Source organism: Papaver somniferum, unplaced genomic scaffold, assembly GCF_003573695.1.
Source record: "Papaver somniferum cultivar HN1 unplaced genomic scaffold, ASM357369v1 unplaced-scaffold_137, whole genome shotgun sequence".
In the NCBI taxonomy this organism is placed as follows: Eukaryota; Viridiplantae; Streptophyta; class Magnoliopsida; order Ranunculales; family Papaveraceae; genus Papaver; species Papaver somniferum.
Window position 1 is genome coordinate 19,976,828 of NW_020622934.1, and position 16,996 is coordinate 19,993,823.

The following is a 16,996-nucleotide window of genomic DNA, read 5'->3' on the forward strand; positions in this document are numbered from 1 at the left end:
TCAAGACGGATGCGGTCATACTTCGGCAAAGGCAGCCTAGCAGAATAAGGGATGGTAGTCAAACCAGTCTTATCAATCTCCTCCAGCAAGCGAAGGCTATTAACTTCTCTAATATGCCTAGCAGTAACATGAATGCGACGAGGGATAATACTCCAAGGAAGAAGGTTACTTTTCTGAATAGCATCGGCATATGTAGCATTGAAGTTGACAGGGGTATAATCCTCCTACTTGGATCTCCCTTCAGCAAAGGGGTTATAGGACTTCAAAGTAGTCTTTTCCTTCCTACGATACCAACTCTCACGAAGGGCACGCCAGTAATTACCAGTATATTGCATAACTCCTCGGACCTGAGTCTTATTTTCCGGGTCATCCCGGGTAGACAAGACGTCGTAATAGAAAGGATCATTTCTACTAAACAAAAGGAAGAGCATGCCTGCAACCAATTGGCCAACATTAATCAGAAGATTATTCTCATCGTAAGGAAAATCTCGAATAAGAGACTCGGTGAGAACATCAGGGCCGTTGACAAAGGAAATCTCAAACTTATTAAAACGAAAAGATTTAGCAATCTCAGAAATGACATATGAGCAAAGCTATCTTTGTCACGCAGCTGAAGCCTCTGAAGCTCATAATGAGGAGGAGGAAGAAGATCTTCAACAACAACTTCTTCAACCTCAGGGTCCGCAGACTCCTCAGGGACCATAGTCATCTCAGTCCCATCAGGTACCTCAGATTCCTCAGAAGGAGTAGATGGCGTAGCATCAGGAAGATCCATTCGTGGGGGAGGATCAGCCGATGAAGATACCTTAGGACCCTTACGTGTAAGCTTCTTCGGGAGCCTCATAACTCTTAACACCAACAGGAATAACTTCTCCATCAACAATGGCAGAGGAAAATTGCAGTTCATTTAAGAGAAAATTAGGGGCAAAAACTGACGTAATTTGGGGACAGTTTAAACATATCATGGGGAAAAATCAAGGGACATTAACCGCATGATCAAAATTGCATACGAAGAACAATCATGGCAGGATTATCATCAAAATACAAAATGGGACTACACCCAAGTTCTCATACAGAGCGAGCAAGTAAAAAAGAACAAGAATTCTCACATGCAATTATAACATCAACATCAGTAACCCACTAGTCAAATAAGGAGACACAGGGCCAAGCATGAAGAAAATCAAAACTAAGAAATGAGTATCACTTACTTGTACGATCAAATGTGGAGCCAAAACACTCGAAGAATCAAAAGGAAGGAGGAGCATTTAGCAGCAAAATCTCAGTGAAAGAGATGGAGAGCTACAATTCGAAAAAGAAGAAGAAAGGGAATTAATAAAAATTCCATCTCTTTATTACCTTCTTATAGGCGGATGGAGAATCCAAAAATTTGGATGTCCCGAAATTCAAGGGAAGTTATTGCATGAAAGGACATGTAGGGACCACCCAATCAGTACGTGCAAAAATGGCAGCGTAACGGAAGTTTTATTCCAATTCTACCAAACGGTAGAATATGAAAGAAAAGGGGAAAGCCGTGAATACCAATATTCTGTGGAGCATGTGTCACGATATTACTGGTCACATACAAATCCAACTATGTAGCCTTCGCTAGACAAAGGAACCTGGGTAGCAAAGGATACCTTCGCAGATCTACTTCATCTCTCCCCAAGAAAGGAGACCTCGACGGGTTGAGATGAGAAGAGTAAAAGCCTAGTCTACAAAGAGGCAGCTGGCGAAGGGACAGAGGTAGATGACGCATCTAATCAATATTAAATGCACAAATCTCTTATCTACATGCATGAATCAAGGCACGTGGAGAGAGAAGGCGTGGCAGAACCCGATTGGCAGAAGCTGGCGGTGATACAAACTGTACTAAGCTTGGAAATTTCCCGAAGGAACGTGGGTCAGCTGAAGTGGCAGAGTGCGACTGGAGAAAGCATGCGGTGAACGAAGGTACCATTGGTATGAAAGGTATATCAGCGAACGATGGACCCAGAGGCAGCAAAGATATACCTGGAGCAGAAGGGGCTTTAAATACAAAGCCTCACCAACAAACTAGAGGAATTCAAGATCTAGGAGAGAAGATGTAGTCTTAAGATTGGCATTCAAGATCTAGGAGAGAAGATCTAGTCTTAAGCTTATACATATTTAATGTTTATAACTTAAGTATTTACTTCAACTTGAGTTCTCTCTATTACTTTGGGAAGCATTTAAGATCTTTTGTAACCACCACAACTTAATATAAAAAATCACTCATTACCCCGTGGACGTAGACAAATGTCGAAGCACGTAATCTCTTGTGTCTCATGATAACTTAGAAGCTTTTACATTCTATTTATGTTCTTCGTTATTATTATGATCTTGAATATCCTTTATAACTTAGCATTGTCAGTTCAACAGCGGTATCGATATTGCTTAGCATCAGATCCTCGAGCTGTATACATTACGTAGACTACGGGAAAACGAATAGTCACATAATTCTTACGTAGGCATGCTGATTGATTCAATAAATGCGCTAGTGGTCGTAGTGACGTCACGTCAGATGTACGGTTTTACGATTTTAACCCTAAGCTAAAAACCACCATCAACATTAAGTCCCCTGCTTAGCTCGGAACAAGAGCATTGTTGCGAGGTAAGCATAAGATGGTGACAGGCAAGGACAAAATCGAAATGAAAAGTCATGAAAAATGATCAGGAAGACCCGGATAACCTTTTTCGAGAGATAAGGAGAGTTCGTGATTCTCGTGTTGGGGGGCCTTGTATAAATTCTACTCGTGGTGTTGCTGGCTAGACCGTGAAGTGGTGAGACATAGACTGTAGCCTTGGCTTGGTCACACGTTGTCTTGGATGGGCTATAGAACGCGGAGGTGCTGGCTTAGAGAGTTGTTGGCGTTGCTCGGCTCGGAATGGGAGCCGTAGGTATTGTGCGGCTTGGAATGGATCCGCTAGTGTAGTATTGGCTTGGAATGGGGACTTAGTGTTGGCGTTGGGCTTGGGATTGGGCTTGGGAGACGGCTCGGTGTGGCAAGGAATGGCGCGGTTTGGCGTGGCAAGGCATGGCGCGGTTTGCACGGTGAGGCAAGGCATGGCGCGGACTGTTTGGCACGGTGGTGGCTTGTCTTCGCGGGCCCGATTGCCTCTTTTTATTACTTAACTAAAATAGGAAGTCATTTCCTTATTCAAACTCCAAAGTGTCACGCCTATAAAAGGGGTCGGCCTCTCCCTTTTATTTCACACCTTTGTTCTTACGTCATGGCCACGCGGTAGAAATAAAGTGAGCAAGCGTATATCAGGTATGTCTTCCAACGTTTCCTCTTCAATTTGTTTTTCTTGTTTTCTTGTGTTGGTGCAAACCCTAGCCATAGGTGTACCTTTCATGAACTTGTAGAAATATTTGTTCTTCTGTATTGGTATGAACCCCGGCCGTAGATATACTTTCCATGAATTTGTAGAAATATTTTTGCGTGCATACCGTAATGATGTTGGCCACCTCAATTGTTACGCAAAGTAGGCATGCATGGGCAGGTAACTTCCACCCGTTCCTTCCCACGAAAACCTAGTTTGTAGGGTTTCCTCCCTTTCCTTGGTTTGGCCATGTGCATGGTTTCCGTGGAGGGGCACGCTTTCTTGGTCGGGTACGTACTTATCGCTGCAGGGTACGTCCTTGGCATGAGGCGTGTTTTCCGCGGCGACGCAGGGGCTGCCAGTCCCCATTTCTTTGCCTATGCGCGTTATGACTTTGCAGCAAATTGGCTCGTGTCCAGAATGGATCCCCTATTGGTTGATAAAATAGCTTCCATGCACTTTCATAGTAATTTCTCTTTGTATTGTTCTATTGTAGTTACTTTGAAGGTTAAAGAAGCGTAAGGAAATTTCCGTTAGGATGTTGCTAGAGAAAAGTCCTGTCATACCGAAAGATGTTGGCAATTCCAAGACAAACGTAGATGATGAATTCTTCACAACGTCCTCCACAGCAAGGAGAAATCATCCCAAGTACGTGTAGATTCTTCTGACCGGTTCGGAGAATGAAGGAGTAGCCCGGTCGGTCCGGACAGGGGGTGTAATACGGTTTTTTCTTCAGAGGAAAGAGTATTCTGCTTTTCCTATTGACTTTATAATCAGTATGAGTCCATTTCATTCCTTTCACAAATGGATGCGATTCATGATAATCCAGGACTGTATAAGAGTCAACTTGACCAAGGCGCAGATCATTGATGATGTCGCGACTTCTATAGCACTTCAAATTAGGAAATATATTCCAGGCTTGGTTGCTTTCATTTCCAGATGGTGTCCAGACACTCATACGACCATATGTAGGTGGGGTGAAATAACTATCTCCTTAGAGAGCGTGGTCGTCTTGATGAACCTTCCCGTAATAGGAAACCTTGATATCAAGTTGTCTGGAGATGAAGAAGAAATGCGCGCCGCTCTGGTTGCAAAGTCAAAAGGGTTCGTTCGGAAAGAAAACGAGACGAGGTACTTCTATAGATGGTGGGTGTCTCAATGGTTTCCTGATGAGTTGGAGCTGAATCGGAAGAATAGTAAACTTCATGTTGCGGCGTTCTTGGCTCTTTGGTTATCCAAAGATATTTTCGATGATGGCTCTGGTAAGAATGAGATAAGACAGTAACTTATCAAGTTCGCCACAAAATTAGAAAAAGGTGTCGTGCTCCCCATTGGTACCTTGTTTCTTGGTTCTCTGTACACACATTTGGATCATTTGGACGCGGACATGTGCGTTTCAAATGGTTACATGAAAGTGGACTCGTATGTTGATGCCACTTTTCTCCAAGCGTGGTTGTGGGAGCACTTCGAGAGCTACGCTCCAAAACCGTTGGCCTTACTTCCCTAGTCTTGGGGTGGCTCCAAGATACTTTGCTGGGTAAATAGGCGCCCAAGGACTGGTTCAAACCTGGTTGGATTCCTTGATAACTCGTACGCGGTTAATTATCGTCCATGGGCTCCAGTGCATGCATCCATAGCTCAGGTCAACACTTTTTCTCCTGCCCCGAACATGTCTTTGTATTCCGATGAAAAGGATATGAGCGTTGGAGAGGTGGTGTTCATGCGAAGCTGCATGCCTGGTCATGTGTCGTCTTTCTTTCGAGATCTTGTAAGGCAGTCTCTTATAATATCGATAGGGCGGCTCGGCATATGGGATTTGACCAAGGGGTCCCACTTTCCTGTCAGCCGGCTGTTCCAGAAGACCCATTGCCATCCGTTCTCGATGCTAGTGTTCTTACAACGGGTAAAAGTCTACCTTTTCTGCTCCCGAAACGAAATCTATCAACGACCTCCAAATACAACACGTTCTGGAAGGATGAGTTTCTCGCTATTCATGGATTCGTGAATGATGTGGCATAGAATCGTCGTGGTAAGCCTTCCGCTGCGGTTTTATCTGAGTATCCGTTGTTGAGGGACCCATCTCCGACAAAGCGAAAATCCGTCAGCCCGGACGCGGACAGTCCCCGAGCGAAGGAGCGAAGGTCTAAAAACCGTGCAAATGGTTTCCAGTCGGATTCGACATCTCTTCCGACTTTCAGTTCTTCTAATATGCGAGTACGTATGATTTTCTCCCTGATTTTAGTTGGATTGCGAATATCCTCGTCTCTTTTCTGAGCGTATGTCTTTGTGCCTTTCTGATAGACACATTGTTGTGTCCGATTTGTCTCGATTCTATATATTGTTAGGGTTCATTTTTGTACTTATTATGGTGTTTTATTTTTTTGTAGGTATTTTTGGCCAATAAACATTTTTGGAAAAAATCGGCTCGAAAAGTTGTCGGAAAGCCCCCGGAGGACACTAGCTATTCGGACCCCCGGTTTTGATAAGGGGCACCCCAAGGACACCTCTTAAGGCAGCTGCTAAAGGTACCCATACTCTGGATAGGGGGCACCCCCTTTCTTCACAAATTCAAAAAACAATTTTGGCGGGAAACTTTGTTATTACCTGTGTGAATTTGGGAGCATCAGTTGGACGTGAAATAACGAGATTCAATGGCTGATTTTTGTTGGGCTGGACTTCCTAGAGCATAACAGGGTTGGTATATGTGATTGGATCGAATGAATTGGGTTAGATCGACCGGGAGAGGGAAATAGAGGTGTTGTGGTCACGGGTTGTTGTTGGAATATTTTTTCGACAATTCAGGGAGATTAAAGGCTAGAAAATCTTCCCCAACATTCGTAGTTATCTAATAAAGAGTTTGGAAGTATTGGGTGAGGTCAAATACGCGTGAAGAGAGTTTGGCAGAAAGAAAACTCCGAAACTTGTTGTGGAGATAAACCAAGATTTTGGGGGAGATTTAATCGAGCTGTGGCTATAAAAGGAGAGGGGATAAGTCATATAAGGGGTATGAATCCTTTCCGAGAAGTTTAGAACACCACAGAGCTCCAGAGATCGAGTTGCAGGAAAATACCTAATTTTGCTGCTGCTGCTGAAGAGGAAGAACACGAAGAACATTGACGCACAAGCAACTTTCGCAGAAAACTATCGTTGTTTCACAGCAGAACCTATGTGTCGTTCATCACAGCGGTTACATTAGGTCTTTAGCTACTATTTCTCCCTGTAACAGTGATTCTGCAACACCAACAAACTGTTGCGAATCGTCTGTATTATCACTTTTCATCTTTTTAATCATCTTTTGAGCCGTAAACAAATATTTTGAGATCATGATTAATATGAGGAGCTAAACCCCATTGCTGAGGCGATAGAGGAAGCCATTTTTCCAACAAAAAGTGGTATATTCTATTTTATCTTTTTATTTGCATTAATTATATGATTCTTTGCCTTGAAATATTATTGAATATGAGTTTTATTGAGTGATTGTGATCTATTTTGATGGAGTATACTTAGTTTTAAAACTTTTGATGCTTCATACTTGGTATTTACAATTACTACTTTCGAAAATCTACTTGTTGCAATATTTTAGAATCAAATTAAACGAGAAAATTGCATAAATATAAGTATTGGTTTAATCACTTTGAACTTGGAAAATAGTGGAATCTTAGCCTCAGTGTTTCTTTTAATATTGATATCATCTTTGTTTGAGTTTGCTATAATTTTTATTGTGTTTTCTATTTTAGTTTTGAATTTAAGTCTAAAAGAATCCTTCACAAGTATGAGAAACGACACTCTTTTTACCACTATCTACAAATCACATCACTTGCCCGAGGTCTCAGCAGCGTGAACGCCTTTACCAAACTTGCAAGTAGTCAGAAGACAACATTTCTTGAGACAGAGGGTGGCGATGTTGAACCTATCCATGGTGAAGAGGAACCCGAGAAGGAAGAAATTTCGGAGTCTAGTGACGGCGAGAATAGTTCTTCCAACAGCAGTGCTGAATCTTCTTCTAGTCGGTTTGAAAGCAAATCAGTGAGTCTCCTACACGTTTTTCTTTTTCATTCTCTATCTTATTTTTTGAAAACATCTAATTCGTGATATCACAGGGGGGAGTCGTTTCTGAAAATGGACCTGAGACGGAGACTTGTGGAGACACATTTGTCTCCAACCGTGGCAGTCGCACCTGGTGACCTTGGAACAGAGGTTGCTCGAGATGAATGTGTTGTTGCGACTCAGACAATGGAGAGTACTCCAGTGACAGCTGGAGCAATTTTAGTTAAGAATTCTTTGCCGATCGCTGATTCAGACGCGGGCGCCACCTTCACTCCCCCATACCTGGTTCCTTATCCGGATCACGTGTTGATCGGGGGCTTTAGTGTGCCAGCAAAGTATGCGGCACTATACACTAAGATATGGGAAATCTACGGACATATCGCCATGACCAAGAGAATTACTAGCCGACTCGCGTTGGTTAAGCGTGTGGAGGAAGCTTTGTCTTCAATTGACGACATGTGCAACGTGACTGGTCATACTGTTTCTGAGGATGTAATCTCGAGCTGGAAGTTCCATCATGACATGTGCATAGACTTCGAGTTCAATGCTCCTTGGTTCGTTGAAGGCTTCTCTGAGGTTGAAAAGTTACTGGCCGAGACAGTCGAAGGTCCTTCTGCTGATGTGGTCAAACAGCAGGAAGCGGAAGTCGAAAAGTTGTCCAGAAAGTTGAAGCTGAAACGGGCGGTTCTCCAAAGCACGAAGGAGGATTTCTCTAAGAAGAGCAATCCATGTTGAAAAACTTTCCTTGAATTGCATCTCTATCTTCTGTACTTCTTTACTTAGGTATTTTTTTTAAAGGCAAATGAAACGCCTAGTTTATGGTTTTGGTTTGAATTGAAAGATAAATGTTATCTATGAGGGTTTTGGATTATTCTTTTTGAATGAATTGTTTTAGAATAATGTTGTATTGGTTACTATTGTAAGTGACACAAACATCCCAGGAAAAACATGGAACCGCGAGCGTTACGTGTCGGTAGAGAGCATGGGATGAAACATAACATGGCTGTCGGTTTTATCATTCACGTGAAAACTTGAAATAATAATCCATGTATTTTGTCTAGGCAAGACTTACTCGGTTTTTTCGGATCTCTTGACGAAAAATGAATCTTCCGGGTGTAAGTCCGAGTTTTGTGGGAAGCACCGACGTGATTGTGGAAAGTCCCCAGTCGTCCCTGAGTCACCTGATAACCGAGTCGTCGATCCCTGGGCGGATCGTTTGCTTCTACCATATTGGAAGTCCCTAGTCGCCTCTTGTCGTGTCATGACTGGTAACTGAGTCGCCTATCCCTGAGCGGATCGTTTGCTTCTACCACCTTGATGTCCGGGTTGAAGCATGATATTGGGAGTTGGAAATCGATATTGTAACCGAGATATTAATCTCCCACTGTGGTCACCAATTGTTTGAGAGTGAAAACAGTTTCTGCTGGTTTCGGTAATTTCGTGTGTTGTGGGTGAGAAACGAGTCTAAACCCTAAACAATGTACTGCAAGGGAGTACTTTAGATTCGAGATATCAATCTGTAAAAATCCGTTATAAACCCAGAAATGGTCGTTCCAGACTTGCTTCGGTCACAAAGTGAAGGAGAAGGGTTGGTTTTGGGGAGGGAAGAAAAGAGAGTGTTGAGACCAGAATAGTTAATTCTGGAAGAGTAGTTGTTTGACTTGTATCAGAAAGTGAAAGCTAACAGATGGGAAAGCTAACAAGTGATTTCTGAGTGTTGTATGCTCCTGACCAAAACTTGTCGTTCGGTGGTAATAGGTAAGACCTATTTATACAAGTCCAAGTGAAACGTACTCTGGTTTCGTAAGAAATAGAAACGGATGAGTAAATGGGAGGAGGTGGTAACCGGTAATGCCTGGAATTGATGTTCCATAATGAAGGAAAGCGTTTCACCATTACTCCCTGTATTTACTAACCGCCTCATTCTTATGACACTGTCTTGTAACGGGCGTAGTGTACGCCGCACGCTGTAAACCGTCAAACCAATACCCTAATGAGCATCCCCCAGTTTGTGACATGTGTTGATGTTTCGAGTGTTTTCGTAGAAAACGTGTAGCATGTTGCTGATGTTTGGCAAGTTGAGCTTGGGAGACTTGCTGTCTCGGTGGTGACCCTCGACGGTCAAGATTTGCATCTTAAGTGGAAGGGCAACCTTTGATTGTTGCAACCCTTCGTTTGGTAGCCAGCGGCATGAAAGCATGGACGGCATGGCTTTGACATGGTTAGGCATGACCAAGCTAGGATTTTGGCATATTTTAGGCGCGGCCAAGAACTAGGGTTTTGGCATAGTTTGGGCGCGACCAAAATTAGGGCTTGGCGTTGGGCCAAAGGTTTCCACGCATTATCTGGTGACCTTGGACGGCTAAGATCTGTATCTTAAATGGAAGGGTGGACGTTGATTGTCGCAACCCTTCGTTTTGGCAGCCAACGGCGTGGAAGAAAGGCTGACATGGTTTTGGCACAGCGGTGCGGCTCGCATGGTTGGCATACCTTGGCGCGGAGATGTGGATGGCATGCAATTGGCACATGTGGAGCGCTGGCATGGTTGGTATGCTTTGGGCGCGGAGATATGGCGCGGCATGCCATTGGCACATGTGACATGGTTGGCATGCCTTGGCGCGGAAAGGTTGCATGGTATGCCATTCGCACATGTGGCATGGTTGGCATGTCTTGGCGTGGAGATGCGGCTGGCACGGCATGCCATTGGCACATGTGGCGTGGTTGGCATGCCTTGGCGCGGAAAGGTTGTACGGGCATGCCATTGGCACATGAGGCGCGGCTGGCATGGTTGACATGTCTTGGCGTGGCTATCTTGGACGGTTGAGATCTGCATCTCAGATGGAAGGGTGGACGTTGATTGTTGCAACCCTTCATTTTGGCAGCCGTGAAGGAAATTCCAGCATGGTTTAGGCGTGGCCAAGCTAGGATTTTGGCATAGTTTAGGCGCGGCCAAAACTAGGGTTTTGGCATAGTTTGGGCGCGGCCAAATTAGGACTTGGCGTTGGGACAAAGGTTACCACGCGTTAGCTGACGACCTTGGATGGCTAAGATCTGCATCTCAGATGGAAGGGTGGCCGTCGATTGTTGCAACCCTTTGTTTTGGCAGCCGTGAAGGAAAGGCTGACATGGTTTAGGCGTGGCCAAGCTATGGTTTTGGCATAGTTTAGGCGCGGCCAAAAACTAGGGTTTTGGCATAGTTTGGGCGCGGACAAAATTAGGACTTGGTGTTGGGCCAAGGTTTACCACACGTTAGCTCGCAACCTTGGGCGGCTAAGATCTGCATCTTAGATGGAAGGGTGGCCATCGATTGTTGAAACCCTTTGTTTTGGCATCCGTGAAGGAAAGGCCGACATGGTTTGGGCGTGGCCAATCTAGGGTTTTGGTATAGTTTAAGCGCGGCCAAAAGTAGGGTTTTGGCATAGTTTGGGCGTGGCCAAAATTAGGGCCTGGCATTGGGCCAAAGGTTACCACGCGTTAGCTGGAAACCTTGGACGGCTAAGATCTTAATCTCAGGTGGAAGGGTGGCCGTTGATTGTTGCAACCCTTCGTTTTGGCAGCCTGCGTTGTGCATGGCAAGTTGGGACGGCTGGCATAGTCAGCATGCCTCGGCTAGGAGATGCGGCTGGCAGGGCATGCCATTGGAACATGTGGTGCGGTTGGCAAGGTTGGAATGCCTCGAAGCGGAGATGTGGATGGCACGACATGGTTGGCATGCCTTGGTGCGGAGACGTGGATGGCATGGTTTGCAATTGGCATGGTGGTGCGGCTGGCATGGTTGGAATTCCTAGGCGCGGAGATGTGGCTAGCACGGCATGCCATTGGCACATGTGGTGCGGCTGGCATGGTTGGCATGCCTTGGAGCGGAGACGTGGCTGGCATGGTTTTCCATCGACACGGTGATGCGGATCGCATGGTTGGCATGCCTTGGCGCGGAGATGTGGCTGGCATGCCATTGGAACATGTGGAGCGCTGGCATGGTTGGTATGCTTTGGGCGCGGAAATGTGGCGCGACATGCCATTGGCACATGAGACATGGTTGGCATTCCTTGGCGCAGAAAGGTTGCATGGTATGTCGTTCGCACATGTGGCATGGTTGGCATGTCTTACATGGAGATGCGGCTAGCACGGCATGTCATTTGCACATGTGGCGTGGTTGGCATGCCTTGGCGCAGAAATGTTATACGGCATGTCATTGGCACATGTGGCGCGGCTGGCATGGTTGACATGTCTTGGCGCGGCGATCTTGGATGGTTGAGATCTGCATCTCAGATGGAAGGGTGGACGATGATTGTGGCAACCCTTCATTTTGCCAGCCGTGAAGGAAAGGACGGCATGGTTTAGGCGTGGCCAAGCTAGGATTTTGGCATAGTTTAGGCGCGACCTAAACTAGGGTTTTGGCATAGTTTGGGCACGACCAAAATTAGGACTTGGCGTTGGGCCAAAGGTTACCACGCGTTAGCTGGAGATCTTGGACGGCTAAGATATGCATCTCAGATGGAAGGTTGGACGTCGATTGTTGCAACCCTTTGTTTTGGCAGCCGTGAAGGAAAGGCCGTCATGCTTTAGGCATGGCCAAGTTAGGGTTTTGCCATAGTTTAGGCGCGGCCAAAAATTAGGGTTTTGGCATAGTTTGGGCGCGGCCAAAATTAGGGATTGGCGTCGGGCCTAAGTTTACCACGTGTTAGCTGGCGACCTTGGACGGCTAAGATCTGCATCTTAGATGGAAGGGTGGCCATCGATTATTGCAACCCTTTGTTCTGGCAGCCGCGAATGAAAGGCCGGCATGGTTTAGGCGTAGCCAATCTAGGGTTTTGGCATAGTTTAGGCACGGCCAAAAACTAGGATTTTGGCATAGTTTGGGCGCGGCCAAAATTAGTGCTTGGTGTTGGGCCAAAGGTTACCACGCGCTAGTTGGCGACCTTGGACGGCTAAGATCTTCATCTCAGGTGGAAGGGTGGTCGTTGATTGTTGCAACCCTTCGTTTTGGCAGCCTACGTTGTGCATGGAAAGCTGGGAAGGATGGCATGGTCGTCATGCCTCGGCTACGAGATGCGGCTGGCACTGCATGCCATTGGGACATGTGGTGCGGCTGGCAAGGTTGGCATGCCTCGGCGCAGAGATGTGGCTGGCACGGCATGGCACATATGGTGTGCCTGGCATGGTTGGCATGCCTTGGCGCGGAGACGTGGCTGACATGGTTTGCCATTGGCACGGTGGTGCGGCTGGCATGGTTGGCATGCCTTGGCGCGGAGATGTGGCTGGCACGGCATGCCAATGGCACATGTGGTGCAGCTGGCATGGTTTGCATGCCTTGGGGCGGAGACGTGGCTGGCATGGTTTGCCATCGACACGGTGGTGCGGCTCGCATGGTTGGCATGCCTTGGCGCGGAGATGTGGCTGGCATGCCATTGACACATGTGGAGCGCTGGCATGGTTGGTATGCTTTAGGTGCGGATATGTGGCGCGGCATGCCATTGGCACATGCGACATGGTTGGTATGCCTTAGCGGGTAAAGGTTACATGGTATGCCATTCGCACATGTGGCATGGTTAGCATGTCTTGGCGTGAAGATGCGGCTGGAACGGCATGCCATTGGCACATGTGGCGTGGTTAGCATGCATTGGCACGGAAAGGTTGTACGGCATGTCATTGGCACATGTGGCGCGGCTAGCATGGTTGACATGTCTTGGCGCAGCGATCTTGGACGGTTGAGATCTGCATCTCAGATACAAGGGTGGTCGTTGATTGTTTCAACCCTTCGTTTTCGCAGTCGTGAAGGAAATTCCGGCATGATTTAGGCGTGGCCAAGCTAGGATTTTGGCATAGTTTAGGCGCGGCCAAAACTAGGGTTTTGGCATAGTTTGGGCCCGGCCAAAATTAGGACTTGGCGTTGGGCCAAAGGTTACCACGAGTTAGCTGGCGACCTTGGATGGCTAAGATCTGCATCTCAGATGGAAGGGTGGTCGTCGATTGTTGCAACCCTTTGTTTTGGCAGCCGTGAAGGAAAGGACGACATGGTTTAGGCGTGGCTAAGCTAGGTTTTTGGCATAGTTTAGGCGCTGCCAAAAACTAGGGTTTTGGCATAGTTTGGGCGCGGCCAAAATTAGGGCTTGGCGTTGGGCCAAGGTTTACCACGTGTTAACTGGCGACCTTGGACGGCTAAGATCTGCATCTCAGATGGAAGGGTGGCCATCGATTGTTGCAACCATTTGTTTTGGCATCCATGAAGGAAAGGTCAGTATGGTTTAGGCGTGGCGAATTGATGAGTGCTAAAAAGTGCATATTTCTATATATTTTTCTTGGCATTTAACTCATCCTTTGTGCATTAATTCTACATTTTATCCCATATTCTGTATTTTCGTTGTTTTCAAGAATAAATACTTTTCTTAATTAATTTTGCATTTTTAGGTACTAAATAAAGCCTGGTTAACTCGCGGAGCGAAAAAGAGCAAAGAAACGACAAAGACTCTCGCTAGGAGGAAGCGAAGAATGATGTTTGCAAGAGCTGGATCAACGAGAAGTGGGCTTGAAGAGGAAGAATTGTTCTTAAAGAAGATATGGGCTTGGCATACCCAAGGCCCAAAACCCTTACCCAAATCCATTTCCATTATCCATACCCATTTCCATGAGAGCCGTCAGATTGGATCCATCTTGTCATCCAACGGTCGCCTCATCATTGTGCATCAAAATCTGATGCTCCTGTCAAACACTATAGTACCTAACTCCATCTGAAGCCGTCAATTTTGTTGTATCTCATAATCCAACGGTGTCTATATACCTCTCCATCGTAGCCGTTCGATTCAATCTATATGGGATCATCCAACGCTCTTTACTCGATGTTCATCAAAGTTCGCTATCCCCGCTTCACACCCTAGCAACCGAACACCTACACCCCAAACAAACAGACCCTAATCTCATTATCCATCGAGCTCTCTTCTCCCCAAATTCTCTGCAACAGCCATCCCCCAACAGACCTGCAACTTCTTCCACCTTCATCTCGAACACCACCACTACCACCTTCCCCCGAAAAACTCAGTATTCCATCACCACCCTTGTCTCTTCCTTTCTCGTCTGTAGCATCGAGTCCTGATGCTACAAACTCGACAGTGAGAGAAGCTAGGGTTCACAGAAGTCTAGGGCTAGGCCAACAGCGCAACAAGAGCTAGAGGAGGAGCAGAGGGACATCAAGAAGTATGGGTCGAGCTCAATTCAGGAAATTGGTGAGAGAATTTAATTTTCCCCAAAAAATTAGGGTTTCGAATTAGGGTTTTGTATTTTTGAAAAACTATAAAAGGGAAGCTGTAGAGAATGCAAAAACTGTTCTTGGGTCATCCGAGATACCCCCTAATTGGGTTAATTTCATTTCAATTTCCATTTCAAAGCAATTTAGGGTTCTTCAATTTATGTTCATATTTGTTCTTTGCTGTTTAATTCCATCTTTCAATTTTTGTTTCTCACATGTTAGTTAGTTTAATTTCCTGTTTAAATCTTATAGAAGACTATTGAACCATGTTGGTTAACCATTTGGGTTAGACCCTGTTGAGCTCAAAACACTTAGGTTAGTGACATTCCAAGGGTTCACTGGCTTGTGATTAGTGGTGCTTTAAACAGACCATTAATGCTAGGAGTTAGTAATAATCTAAGGGATGAACAAACCATATTAGTTAGAAACCTAGGAACCTAAATGACCTGTGATTGTTTATGCGTTAATCAGATAGGCAATGCTAGGGGTTATCTAAGGATTTTAGGTAGTTAACTAGCCACATGACAAGGTTAACCCAGGTGAACTAGCTAGGTGAAAGAGAATTCTCATCCAACTTCATAACACCCCAAGTCCCTGTGGATTCGACCCGTACTTGTGCACTCACTGCAACAACACCGTGCACTTGCGGTATCACTGTAGGCATCCATTTATTCATCTTATTTACACATCTATATTTGCCTACCAAGTTTTTGGCACCGTTGCCGGGGACTGGTGCTGTGTTGAAGTTGTTTTCTTGCTTATATTTCTGCATCATAACTTGCATATTCATCTTTGCATTGCATTCCTTCATGAGCATTTAGTGTAGCATCTAGTGTAATTTTCCTGTTCTTTGTAGCTTGCTCTTAACTGATAACTCTGTTGAGTAACAGGTGCCTTCTCCAACTGACCTGTTGCTTGCCAAGGACCTGTTGCTGCTTTACCTGTGCTCAACCCTTGGTGCTGCTGCCAACCTGAGCTGCTGTGGCTCCTGCTGTTGCTGGCTGCCTGGTGCTGTTGCTGTTGCTTCTGTACACCTGTTGATGTTCCCTTTTCCTGTTGCTGCTGCCAGCCTCTGCTGCTGCCAAGACTACTATTGTAGCTGTTGTGGTGCTCCTGCTTGTGCTGCCTCTGCTGTTTCTGGTGAACTGGTGGAACTGAGGCTATTAGTTTCCCTGTTGCTGCCTGCTGCTGCCTTCTGCACCTGTTGCTGTGTGACCTGACCCAAAGCCTGCTGTTGTGCTGTTGCTGCTAGGCCTGAAGTGGTGCTGCTGCCATTCATAAGCCAAGCCCAACTGGGCTGTAAGCTGCAGAAGGTGAACCAAAGCCCAACTGGGCTTTTGCAACCAGACTGAGCAGCTGGGCTGTGCTTAAGCAAGTAAGCCTAAACCCATTAAGAGAACCCAACCTGTGGGCTTCCATTTTTAATTTGTGGGCTTGTAATAATTTTTTCCATTTTTCTGTTAGGTTTGTAATTAATTTCTTGTGGGCTTGTTTGTTTAATTGCTTGTGGGCTTGTGGTGTTAGATTGATTTGGGCCTGTAGTTTTAAATTAGAAAAACTGAACTTTTGAAAGCCCAACTGGGCCTCAGACCAAACAAGCAACAGTTGGGCTATTTCAAAAGCTACATTGGGCTTCAGTTTGCATACACATTGTAGGCTTAGTTCACCTTCCCTTGGCAAAGCAATTTCTTCCACCAATGTGGGCTTGCTCCCAACACTAAAACCAAAATTCTTGCTCCCAATACTAAAACCAAAATTTTTGCTCCCAATTAAAAACCAAATTTTTCTACCTCTTTAAAACCAAATTTGCTCCCATCAAAACCAAAAGCTCCCAAATGGGCTTTGTCTTGAAAGTCTAAAACCAAAATTTTCTAAAACCCATTAAAAACCAAATTTATTTTTCAAACCCGACAAAACCAAATGTTACCCATAAAAACCAAATTTTTCCCAAAAATCCAAACCCATTAAAAACCAAATTTTGGGCTTTGTAACATAGTTACTTAGCTTTTGAGCCAAATCATGTCTAGATCTTGGTCTACAGTTGGGGAATACAACAAATCCCTTAGAGAACTTGCGTATGGACATACTCCACGTTATGAACCTCCCATAGACCATGATGTCAATAGTTATAGGAATTATTATGGACATTTTCAGAGTCCCGAGCCTCAATACATGAACCCTAATGACTATTCACACATGCATCATTCATCACAACGTGAAAATGAACATTTTGCTAGTGCCTCACTCACACAATCATCACTGATCGATCAATTAGAAGCTCGAATCGCAGCTTTAGAAATGCAATCACATGAGGAATCTGTCACATCTAATTTTCTTAGGCAACCTGAAATCTATGCATGTCCC